Consider the following 12,958-nt stretch of genomic DNA (forward strand, 5'->3'; position numbering starts at 1 on the left):
GGCCAGAGAGAAAAAAAGCTGTATGCCAAATACCAATACCCAAGAATAGAAGACAAGTGCGGGAATTCTTGGGGGCAGCAGGCTTCTGTAGGATATGGATTCCCAGTTATGCGATATTGGCGAAACCTCTTCATGTGGCTATAAAAGGTACAGAACACGATCCCTTCCTGTGGACCCCCGAACAGCAAAAGGCATTTGAAGATGTGAAGAAGGCATTGATGAGCGCCCCAGCATTAGGTCTACCTGAACATACACGCCCATTCTACTTATATGTACACGAGCAAAGAAGAATGGCTGTGGGAGTATTGACACAGTACTTGGGATCATGGCAACGACCTGTTGCATATATGTCCAAACAACTGGATGCAGTGGCCAGTGGTCTTCCACCTTGTCTAAGAGCCGTAGCTGCCGCCGCCCTGCTGGTAGCCGAAGCTGATAAGCTCACTCTGGGTCAGGAGCTCTACGTGCGAGTCCCGCACACAGTACAGACGTTGCTAGACTATAGAGGAAATCATTGGTTTAGTAATAGCCGCATGACTAAGTATCAAGCTATGTTATGTGAAAACCCGAGAGTGCATCTAGAGACTGTTAATACCTTGAATCCAGCTACCCTTTTGCCACAACCTACTGAGAGTCAACATGATTGCCTGGAGGTGATGGATGAAGTGTTTTCAAGTAGACCGGACCTTCGTGATTTTCCCATACAGAACCCTGATGTCCAGTACTATACGGACGGCAGTAGTTATGTGAAAGAAGGGATTTGCTATGCAGGATATGCAGTGACAACCATAGACAAGGTGATAGAAGCTCGGCCATTGTCAAAAGGAACATCGGCACAGAAGGCAGAACTTATCGCACTCACACGAGCGTTACAATTGCCTGAAGGTTGGAGGGTGAACATCTACACGGACTCCAAGTATGCGTTTTTAACCACTCATGCCCATGGAGCTTTGTATAAAGAAAGAGGACTACTGAACTCAGAGGGTAAAGAAATCAAGTACGCAGCTGAGATATTACAACTACTGGAAGCCGTGTGGGAACCGAAAGAAGTTGGTATCATACATTGTCAAGCGCATCTGAAAGGTGATGGTGATGTAACAAAAGGAAATCGGATGGCAGATAATGCAGCCAAGCGTGCCGCTGAATCAGGAAAACAGGAGTATGTGGAACGTATAGCTGCTCTCAGGGCCGGCCTTAGGCATTTAGACGCCCTGTGCGAAAAATCTTCACAGCGCCCCCCGCCCCGTCATCCATGTATGCTGTTATGTTTGTGTTGTCTGTGTATGTAATAGTACGTGTGATGACTGTGTGTGATATGTATGCTATGTGTGATATTTGTAATGGGTATATTAACAGTGTGTGATATGCGTGTATTGGTTGTATGTGACACACACACACACACACACAGAGTCAGACGGCCATAGAACACAGGAAGACATCCACACACACACAAGCAGACAGTCATACACACACACACACACAGACACACAAAGGCAGACAGTCATACACACAGACACACACAGACACACACAGGCAGACAGTCAGTCATACACACAGACAGTAATACACACAGACACACACAGAGGCAGACAGTAATACACACAGACACACACATAGTCATTCACACAGAGGCAGACAGTCATACACACACACACACACACACACACGCAGACAGTCATACACACACACACACACAGGCAGACAGTCATACACACAGACACACACAGGCAGACAGTCATACACACAGAGGCAGACAGTCATACACACAGAGGCAGACAGTCATACACACAGAGGCAGTCATACACACAGAGGCAGTCATACACAGTCACACACACAGAGGCAGACAGTAATACACACAGACAAACACACAGAGGCAGACAGTAATACACACAGACAAACACACAGAGGCAGCCAGTAATACACACAGACACACAGTGGCAGACAGTAATACACACAGACACACAGTGGCAGACAGTAATACACACAGACACACAGTGGCAGACAGTCATATACACACACACACACACGCAGACAGTCATACACACACACACACACACAGACAAACACACAGGCAGATAGTCACACACACAGAGGCAGACAGTAATACACACAGACAAACACACAGAGGCAGACAGTAATACACACAGAGGCAGACAGTTATACACACACACACACGCAGACAGTCATACACACACACACACACACAGGCAGATAGTCATACACACAGAGGCAGACAGTCATACACACAGACACACACACAGAGGCAGACAGTCATACACACAGAGGCAGACAGTCATACACACACACACATAGACAGTAACACACACACACACACACACACACAAACACACAGAGGCAGACAGTCATACACATAGGCAGAGAGTCACACTCACCTGACAATCACACAGTTACCTGTGGAGTTAATTGTGGAGGCAGTGCAGCTCCTGGTGACTGTTTGGTGGGGAAGCAGGGACTCCTTCCTGCTTCCCCTGCAGCAGTTTTCCGGCGCTTTTAGCTCCGCCCCCGCCGCACGGTAAGCTCCGCCCCCGCTGCAAATTAAAAAAAAAAAATTTTTTTTTTTTTTTATTTTTTTTTTAAATCGGCTGTGCGGACGCACGGCGCCCCCTGCTCCATGGCGCCCTGTGCGGCCGCACAGCTCGCACACCCCTAAGGCCGGCCCTGGCTGCTCTCATACCGATCCCTCTGTCTCAATGGACTCCAGTTTATACAGCTCAAGAAGAAGAGTGGTTAAAGACTGAAGCTGGGAAGTACCTGGAGAACAATTGGGATCAGTTAGAAGATGGAAGGATAGTTATTCCAGCATCGCTAGCCGTAGAAATTGTCCAGAATTATCACAATGGGACACATTCCGGGAGAGATAGTATGGAAGAATCTCTTAGGAAGCATTTCTACATACCAAGATTGTCCAACTTGACTCAAGCCATTGTACGAAGATGTGTGATATGTGCCAAGAACAACGCAAGGCAAGGTCCAGTGAAACCACCAGGTGTCCAGTATATGGGAGGACTCCCTATGTCCGATCTCCAAATAGACTATACAGTAATGCCTAAATCCGGCGGACATCGCTACCTACTAGTAGTTGTGTGTACCTACTCAGGTTGGGTAGAAGCATGTCCTACTCGTACAGAGAAAGCAGGAGAAGTTGTGCGATTCCTGTTGCGAGAAATAATACCCCGATATGGACTACCATGCACCAATGCCTACAACAACTGACTCATATGCTTGGTATTAAGTGGAAACTTCATACGGCATATAAGCCTCAGAGCTCTGGGAAAGTCGAAAGGATGAACAGAACTATTAAGAACCAATTGGCAAAGATGTGTCAAGAAACTCAACTTAAGTGGAATGTTCTTTTGCCAATAGCTCTGTTGCGCATTCGTAGTACACCTACCAGAATGATGGGTCTCTTACCTTTTGAAATTATGTATGGGCGTCCACCTCCCGTACTTGGTAACTTAAGGGGGGATTTAAGTCAGTTGGGAGAAGGAATTACCCGGCAGCAGGTTGTAGAGTTGGGTAAAACTATGGAGGAGGTACAGAAATGGGTACAAGATAGATTACCTGTGAATATTTATCCACCTGTCCATTGTTATCATCCAGGAGATCAAGTTTGGATAAAGGAGTGGAACAGTGTACCGTTGGGGTCAAAGTGGAGGGGTCCTTTTGTCTACCCCTACAGCTATAAAGGTTGCAGAAGTGACTCCGTGGATTCATCACTCCAGGGTTAAACCAGCAGCAGTAGATTCTTGGCAAGCTACACCAGATCCAGAGAATCCCTGCAAGATCCGGTTAAAGCGTGTAACTCAGTCGGAGTGACGAGGAGATATTGGGACTTCTAGAGTAAACAAAGAGATCAGCAAGTAGGTGTTTTGACGGCCATAATAAAGCCTGACCACCTACCCACGTTACATAGCCAGAGTGTCTTGAAGAGAGGACTTGAAGGACTCCATTCCTTGCAGCCCTTACACCCTGGAAGCTGAGGTACCATCGCACGGACGAAGAATTAGGATGTCAGGAGAAATGCATTTGATAATGTGTATATTTGTGTTTAATTATTCAGGAACGTAGAGGTACCGACACACCTGGCTGTGAGGTTTGCATTAAGACTACAAAAACAGGTAATCATATTTCCCAGACCCTTATTTGGCATTCCCAATATGAGTGTAAAGGATATGTATCTAAGTGTAGATACTTAGGTATAGATTATAGTGTATGCCATTTAGGAGTAGGAGAACCTAAGAGTATCAACCCCGTACAATTTGGTTGACCCACCGGAATGGAGACTCACAGGGGACCCTAATAAATAAAACAGTATTAGAAACCGTACATTCTTCGGGTGTTCTGCTATTTGATGCATGTAAGGCGATATCAAGTGGTAGGAAACCGTGGAATGTATGTGGATGTGGGGATCTTAAATGGGAAAGAACGTATGGGTCTAATGATAAGTATATTTGCCCCAGTAGTAAGAACAAGTATATAGATCCAAAATGCCCAAATAAGAATTCTAATTATTGTCCATATTGGTCTTGTGTAGGGTGGGCAACTTGGGGACAGACAGTAGATAAGGATATGATTGTTACTAAGTTGCCTACCAAACCATATTGTAAGTCTATGGAGTGTAACCCAGTCCATATACTTATTAATAATCCTGAACAATTTATAGATAGGTTCGGAAACTTATTTGGGTTCCAGATATATGGGACAGGTTTGGATCTTGGGACAATATTATTTATAGGGATAGAGACCGATACTGTGGCAGCCCAGACTCATCAGGTTTTCCATTCTTTTTACGAGGAGATGAGTGTAGAGAATAAGATCCCCCATAATGCTAAGAACTTGTTTATTGATCTAGCCGAGAGTATTGCTGGTAGTCTTAATGTAACCAACTGCTATGTGTGTGGAGGTACTAATATGGGAGATCAATGGCCCTGGGAAGCAAAGAAGGTAATGTATTCCGGTTCTGAGACAATTGAACAGATAACATCTTCTCAAGCTGATTATCAAATGAGTGTTAGAGGTAAATCTGAGTGGCGATTAAAGACCTCCATTATAGGTTATGTTTGCATAGCAAGGAAAGGAATAATGTTTAATACATCTGTAGGAGAATTTACTTGTCTAGGGCAAAAAGCTTATGATGATGATACAAAGAATACAACTTGGTGGTCAGCTTCAAATGTCTCAGAACCACCTAACCCGTTTGCAAGTTATACCAATTTAAAGGATGTGTGGTTTTACCTATCTGCTACATCTAGTTGGAAAGCCCCAGCAAATTTGTACTGGATCTGTGGTAAGAAAGCCTATTCGGAGTTACCACAGGACTGGGAAGGGGCATGTGTGTTAGGTATGCTCAAACCATCCTTCTTCTTGTTGCCTATTGAAACCGGAGATACTTTGGGAGTTAAGGTATATGATGTGAAGATAAGGAGTGGCCTCCCCAGCGTATTATAGATTATTATGGGCCAGCTACGTGGGCAGAGGATGGTACTTTTGGATATAGAACCCCAATATATATGCTCAACCGTATTATAAGGTTACAGGCAGTGGTTGAGATAATTACCAATGAAACATCGCAAGCGCTCAATCTCCTAGCGAAACATAATACTAGGATGAGGACAGCCGTTTACCAAAATAGATTAGCCTTGGATTACCTATTGGCAGTAGAGGGAGGTGTATGTGGTAAGTTTAACCTAAGCAATTGTTGTCTTCAAATAGATGATGAAGGGCAAGCAATAGCTGAGCTTACTAGCCATATGGTTAAACTAGCGCATGTGCCTACTCAGGTATGGAAAGGGTATAATCCAAGTAGTTGGTTTGGTAATTGGTATGAGCAGTTTCGAGGACTTAAGGCATTGGTAGGTGGAGTCATGCTAATTTTGATGCTGTGCCTTCTCCTACCATGTCTGATTCCTTTGGTAGTTAGGTCTGTGCAGAGCATTATAGAGAATATAGCAGAGAGAAAGGCTGCTGCACAGATAATTGCTATATATAGGTATGAGGCTCTAAATCAGGAAGAATTAGTACAGGAAGAGGAATGTTGAGGGATTCGTATCTTTAGGGAGTCGCAAAGTCTGGTCTGGTTCATGGCAACTTGAGGTGTAAGCAAACTATGGTTGAGTGATGCATCTGGAATTGTGAAATATCAGAAGCATCAAAGGGGGGAATGCGGTGGAATCTCAGTAAAAATAAATTTACTAGGACAAGATTGCCACGTGGTATGTGCACTTGCAAATGTTGATGTATCGGTCGGTTGGTTGCACGTGGCAACAATACAATCAGTAGTGTAAGGAGCATGTGTAGGAATACAGGATATACGAGTATTTCCCCTCCTCCATTGTGCTGGGCAAGCCATGTGGTCAAACAGGAATTTAGTCTCTATTCGGTTGATGGATAGGAGTATGTGTAGGTTGAACTGATTATGGGAGGAGCTACATGCCTATATAAGGGACCTACACTGTATGATCAGGGCTCAGACTTTGCTTTTTTTTGGTGACATTAGTCCCTCTGAGTCCCGGTCGGTGAATCGAATAAAGAATCTCTTCCTTCCTGAAGAAACCTGTGTCCATCTCTCTGTGCTTGGTTTCCGTCAGTTTCTCCAGTATCACTCTTACCGAACATTTCCTGTCAGACCTAGTTGAGGATAAAGATTCTGTACTGTGGCAAGGTGCGTTTGACCACGCTACATGAAGTCACTGGCAGGAGGAGGAGCACAGTGTGCTCTCCCCCTGCCGGTCACCCGGGGTCAGGATACTGTGCTCCCAGGGCCAGTGTGCCCTAAGGCCTTATGGTAGCACTAGCCATGTATATACGGTTGTAATAAAAATAATTCAACCCCTATTAAAAATCAGGTTTATTGTCAAGTGTGACGGATCACCTGGCACACCGACTGGGCACCTCTGCCAACAGATGCTTCCTAGCTGACGCTGAGGACCATAAGCACTGCACCGGACACCACAAGTACCGCAGACTCCACAACCGCCGTAGCTTAGCAGGGATCTCGCCGTCTGCCTCCCACCCTGGACCAACCTCTGATATCCAGGACCGTGTCAGAAAGACCTCTCCTACTCCAGAGAGCGTAGCAGGAACAGCTCTTACAAGAGCTAGTGATTAGAACCCATGGGAGTATAAGGAGTATAGCAATCCCCAGTGTGAATATAGCAGTACAGCAGTTCCCCTCCAATCACGAGACCAAGCTACGTGTTGAGGGTTAAGCAGGACTCTCTTTTAATGGAGGCACACTGGCCTTTCATGCAAGTTTCCCAACAAGGGTGACACCCACGTGGACCTTGTTGGGCACAGGGACACAAAGTTAACAAACCAATAAAAACAGAGTTATACAGTGAGACACTCCCATACAATATACATAATCCCTCCCCTCTGCCTGGGAGATAATTAAGGTAGATAATGCATTAACTTAATTATCCCTTGGCAGAAAAACACACATTTTTTTATAAAGTATCATAAGTACCCCAAAACACAACATATCCCCATAAATGTCCCCTGATAGCCTTGATCTGGGTGAACAACATAGCCAAAAATCACCCAGATCAGAGCAGGGGTTCAGGAAATTCCTGGAAGTCCAGAGAATCAGGCTGTGCGGCCTGTTTATTTTAAATAGTCGAAATAGCATTCGAATTACTGAATGTAGCAGTTCATGCATGTTTCTGCCCACTGAACGCCGTTGGACTCCTGTTCGAATAGCCAAAGTTTCATGGAAGGAAACTGTTCAGCGGTGTTCGTGCCGTCGCATGTCCGATTTGAGTTCCATGAACTCGATGACAAAACACAGCTGAACACGTTCGACTAAACAAGATGGCCACCCCCACGTGTTCGACTATACGAACAGCGACCACCCAGCTGTTCGTCAATTTGGCTGCGGTTAACTACCAGCCTGGGAGGTACAGTGCCTTGCAAAAGTATTCACCCCCTTGGCATTTTTCGTGTTTTGTTGCCTCACAACCTGGAATTAACATGGATTGTTTGAGGATTTGCATCATTTAATTTACAGAACATGCCCACAACTTTGAAGATGTTTTTTTTTTGTGAAGCAAACAACAACTAGGACAAAATAACAGAAAAAGTCAATGTGCATAATTATTCACCCCCCTTAAAGACAATACTTTGTAGAGCCACCTTTTTCGGCAATCAAAGCTCCAAATCGGTCAGGATAAGTCTCTATGAGCTTGCCACATCTTACCACTGGGATTTTTGCCTATTCCTCCTTGCAAAACCGCTCTAGCTCCTTCAAGTTGGATGGTTTGCGCTTTTGAACAGCAATCTTTAAATCTGACCACAGATTTTCTATTGGATTGAAGTCTGTGCTTTGACTAGGCCATTCCAACACATTTACATGTTTCCCCTTAACCCCTTAAGGACCAAACTTCTGGAATAAAAGGGAATCATGACGTGTCACACACGTCATGTGTCCTTAAGGGGTGTTAAACCACTCAAGTGTTGCTCTAGCAGTGTGTTTGGGGTCATTGTCCTGCTGGAGTATCCATCCTAGCCTCAAATCGCGCACAGAGTGGTACAGGTTTTGCTCAAGAATATCCCTGTATTTAGCACCATCCATCTTTCCCTCAACTCTGACTAGTTTCCCAGTCCCGGCTGCTGGAAAAACATCCCCACAGCATGATGCTGCCACCACCATGTTTCACCACCATGTTTCACTGTGGGGATGTGTTCTTTGGGTTTGCGCCAAACAGAGCGTTTTCAATTTTAGTCTCATCAGACTCGAGCACCTTCCTCCATACATTTTGGGAGTCTCCCACATGCTTTTTCGCAAACTCAAAACGTGCCATTTTGTTTTTTGCTGAAAGTAATGGCTATCTTCTGGCCACTCTGCCATAAAGCCCAACTCTATAATGTTGTCCTATGTACAGATACTCCAGTCTCTGCTGTGGAACTCTGCAGGTCCTCCAGGGTTATCTTAGGTCTCTGTGCTCCCTCTCTGATTAATGCCCTCCTTGCCCGGTCCGTGAGTTTTGGTGGGCGGCCGCCTCTTGGCAGGTTTGCTGTTGTGCCATGTTCTTTCCATTTGGTTATGATAGATTTGATGGTGCTCCTGGGGATCATCAAATATTTGGATATTTTTTTATAACCTAACCCTGACTTGTACTTCTCAACAACATTGTCCCTTACTTGTTTGGAGAGTTCCTTGGTCTTCATGGCAGTGTTTGGTTAGTGGTGCCTCTTGCTTAGGTGTTGCAGCCTCTGGGGCCTTTCAAAAAAGGTGTGTATAGGTAATGACAGATCATGTGACACTTAGATTGTACACAGGTGAACATAATTTCACTAATTAAGTGACTTCTGAAGGTAATTGTGTGCACCAGAGCTTTTTATGGGCTTCATAACAAAGGGAGTGAATACATGCACACATGCCAATTTTCTGTTTTTTATTTCTAAAAAATAGTTTTATGTATATATTTTTCTCATTTGACTTTACCAACTTAGACTATTGTTTTCTGATCCATCACATAAAATTCAGATTAATAAAACATTGAACTTAAGGCTGTAACATAACAAAATAGGTAAAGAGTCAAAGGGGGTGAATACTTTTGCAAGGCATTGTACATAGGCTGCACACTCCACTTGTGTGTGGTCCAGCTGTTCGGTGGTTCGAAGTGGCACTTCAAACCACTTAGAAAGTTTGAAGAACCATTGTTCAAAGTCCCAATAGGCACACATAGGGTCTCTCAACTACAATAAATGAAAGGGGCCATAGTCATAGGGTAAAAGGCTGGCAAGTAGTCCTCTCCAAACCCCAGTGGTGAAGTGGCTTTCGCCACATCAAGATTTACAGACTTTCAGCTGTTTGCAATGAACAAATCAAACAAAAGCAATTGAAATTGCTCAACACAACGAATGGTTCAAGTGGTTTTCCCAAATTTAACTGAAAATGCAACGTATAAGGACTTTTCCAGTCTCAAAGTTATTCAAGCTTCTTTAGTAACTAGTTGTTGCAGGACACCTCCTGTAACCCAACCGGTTACCTCCCGTTAGTTCCCTTCCTTCAGCCGATCAGCAACACTTGCATGGTTAGGGGACATAGCTCTATGCTCTCCCAGGTCTAGATGGCACTTCAGCCCTGGAGGCTCTTAGTCCTTACAAGGACTTTTCCCTGTTGCATCCCCTGCAAGCTTGAACAGCAGACACAGGGGTTAAATCTTCGTTCCCTCCAATAACAGAACAACACACAGTTTTGGAGGTTTATGCACTGAACTCTGCCCATCTTCATTGAAAACAGGCTTCTTTTATGCACAGACCCCTGCAGGGCGTCTCCATTCCAAATACACTTCCCTTTGTCCCAGGCAGGAGGGGACTGGGTTATGGATGGTCATCTCCCGCCCTGGGAGATACCAACAGTACACAGGGATACACATGAAATCACATTGCATTCGGGGGAGGGGGTACACTTTGGGGCTCAGCGCCCTGGGAAGGGAAGGCGCTACAGGGTTGAAACCTACATTGCTAGAAAGCCCAGAGTCCCATCTGGGATCCCTGCAAATAGCGGAGCGTTCGTATGTACAGAGCCTGAGATATCAGCGTAGAAAGTCTGGGGCTCGGAACTCTGTACATCCCCAAAACTAGTTCCATGGCGTTGCTTGGTTTAGTCTGGCGAATTCAAACATCATGTCTAAACCAAGCTACAACCAATAGGCTGAAAGGGCATGAACCAAATCGCGCCAATCAGCACTTGGGGGAGGAAGGAGTGTCGCCGCCCAATCTGAAGAAAGGGCGCGAAACTCGGTTGCACCAATCGGTGTTCGGGGAGGAAAGGAGTTTCATGGCCCAATCAGAAGAAAGGGCGAGAAACCCCGTTTGAACGAGCGCTCCTTCTCCGATTGGTTGCCTGCGCCTTTCGGCGACCAATCAGCGCTCACTCATGCCGACCAACCAGGAGAATGGCGCAAACCCAGTTTGAATGGGCGCTCCCTCTCCTCTTGGTCGGCACGGACTTCCAGGCAGCCAGCGGGGACCCTGCGGCCATGAGACCGCTCTGGAGATTCCCTGCTGGCGCACATCCCTCTCTCCGGTGGATACCCCTACGCAGTTGTTCACCGGAGAGCGTAGCTGCCAGGTGGGGGGTAACAGTGATTATAGCTCCATGGGGATCGAAGACAGTGCATACAAGCCGGTTTGGGAGACGAATGCTCGCCCTGGTGGGCATTCGGTGATACGAATTGGAAGCCACCCAGGGGAAGCACGCACAGCTTGTCTGCAGTTTTGGTGTCTGCAGTTTTCACACCTTGTTAGTGAGGTGTGAACATTCTAACTAAACGTTCTAAATGGCGTATCGGGGTGGTCCGCCGGAGCGCCCCTGCATGTTTGAAAAGTAGAATGCACTGTACAGTGTAAAAATATATGTGGAAACACACATTCAACAAGGGAAAATCATGAGAATACACATTGGGGACACAAAATACAAAACCAAAACTACTCAGTGGGCATGGCACTTAGTGAAGGTGTTCCGCCACTCTAGTACAGCACCCTTTTGGGGTTCATGAGGAATCTTAGCACATCTTGATCATGTGCCTTTGAAGCCACTTTGTTGGCTATATGTTTGTAAATGTTGTTCTTAGTATCCTATCTACTATACCTATTTTATATGGTTTCACACTGTTTGTCTCTATGTTTTTTATCAAGTGACTAAAGTTTTTCAAATATTTATCTGTCATAACATCATTGACGTGATATCTTACTGAAGATTGCTTATTAATGTAAGCTATATGTATTTCCTCACCATAACCCCAATATTTACCCGTGTTCAGTATATATGAAAAATAGAGTAAGGGGTGCACTCACAGGTCTTGTATTAGCATATAAGTGGTTTATAAGAACGAAAAAATTCAGTTACATCTGTGAAAATAAATTGACGTTTCGACCCCTACGGGTCTTTTTCAAGATCACAGCATATCAAATAAAGTGACAATATATACATGTATCAATCAATAACTTACCAATAATGTGAGTGAATATTCTAGTGAACACCCAAAACCTTTAGACTGCTGCCGACCTAGAAGTGCAGGAAGCCGCAGTGACGTCATCACGTTCTGACGCACTGCGGAAAACAAACGTGGTTGCTAAGAGACCAAATAGCCCCGTGTAGATTGCGGAAGCAAGTGAACTAAGTCCCAAACCCCGGATTAAAGCATATAAAAGAACTGACACTGCAGTGTCTAGATGGAGGAATGAACAGATATATCTATATACCGTATATACTCGAGTATAAGCCGAGTTTTTCAGCCCATTTTTTGGGCTGAAAAACCCCAACTCGGCTTATACTCGAGTCAAGGTCTGTATTATGGCAATTTGCATTGCCATAATACAGACTGGGGGAGAGGGGGGCTGGCAGAGCTGTACTTACCTCTCCTGCAGCTCCTGTCAGCTCTCTCCTCCTCCGCGCCGTCCGTTCAGCACCTCGGTCAGCTCCCAGTGTAAATCTCGCGAGAGCCGCGGCTCTCGCGAGACTTACAGTGTAAGCTGACCGAAGAGCAGAACGGACGGCGCAGAGGAGGAGAGAGCTGACAGGAGCTGCAGGAGAGGTAAGTACAGCTCTGCCAGCCCCCCTCTCCCCCACACTGAACTGCCACTGGACCACCAGGGAAGGAGAGCCCCCCTCCCTGCCATATATCAAGCAGGGAGGGGGGACGAAAAAAAAAATATATAAATAAAATAAGAAATAATAATAAAAAAATAATAATAATAAAAAAAATTAATAATAACAAAAAAAAGGGGTATAAGGACCACTATGGGAGGGATGGGGTGGGTTAAGGACCACTATGGGAGGGAGGGGGGGGATAAGGACCACTATGGGAGGGAGGGGGGGGATAAGGACCACTATGGGAGGGAGGGGGGTATAAGGACCACTATGGGAGGGAGGGGGGTATAAGGACCACTATGGGAGGGAGGAGGGGGATAAGGACCACTATGGGAGGGA

The sequence above is a fragment of the Pelobates fuscus genome, chromosome 6, assembly GCF_036172605.1.
Source record: "Pelobates fuscus isolate aPelFus1 chromosome 6, aPelFus1.pri, whole genome shotgun sequence".
NCBI lineage: Eukaryota > Metazoa > Chordata > Amphibia > Anura > Pelobatidae > Pelobates > Pelobates fuscus.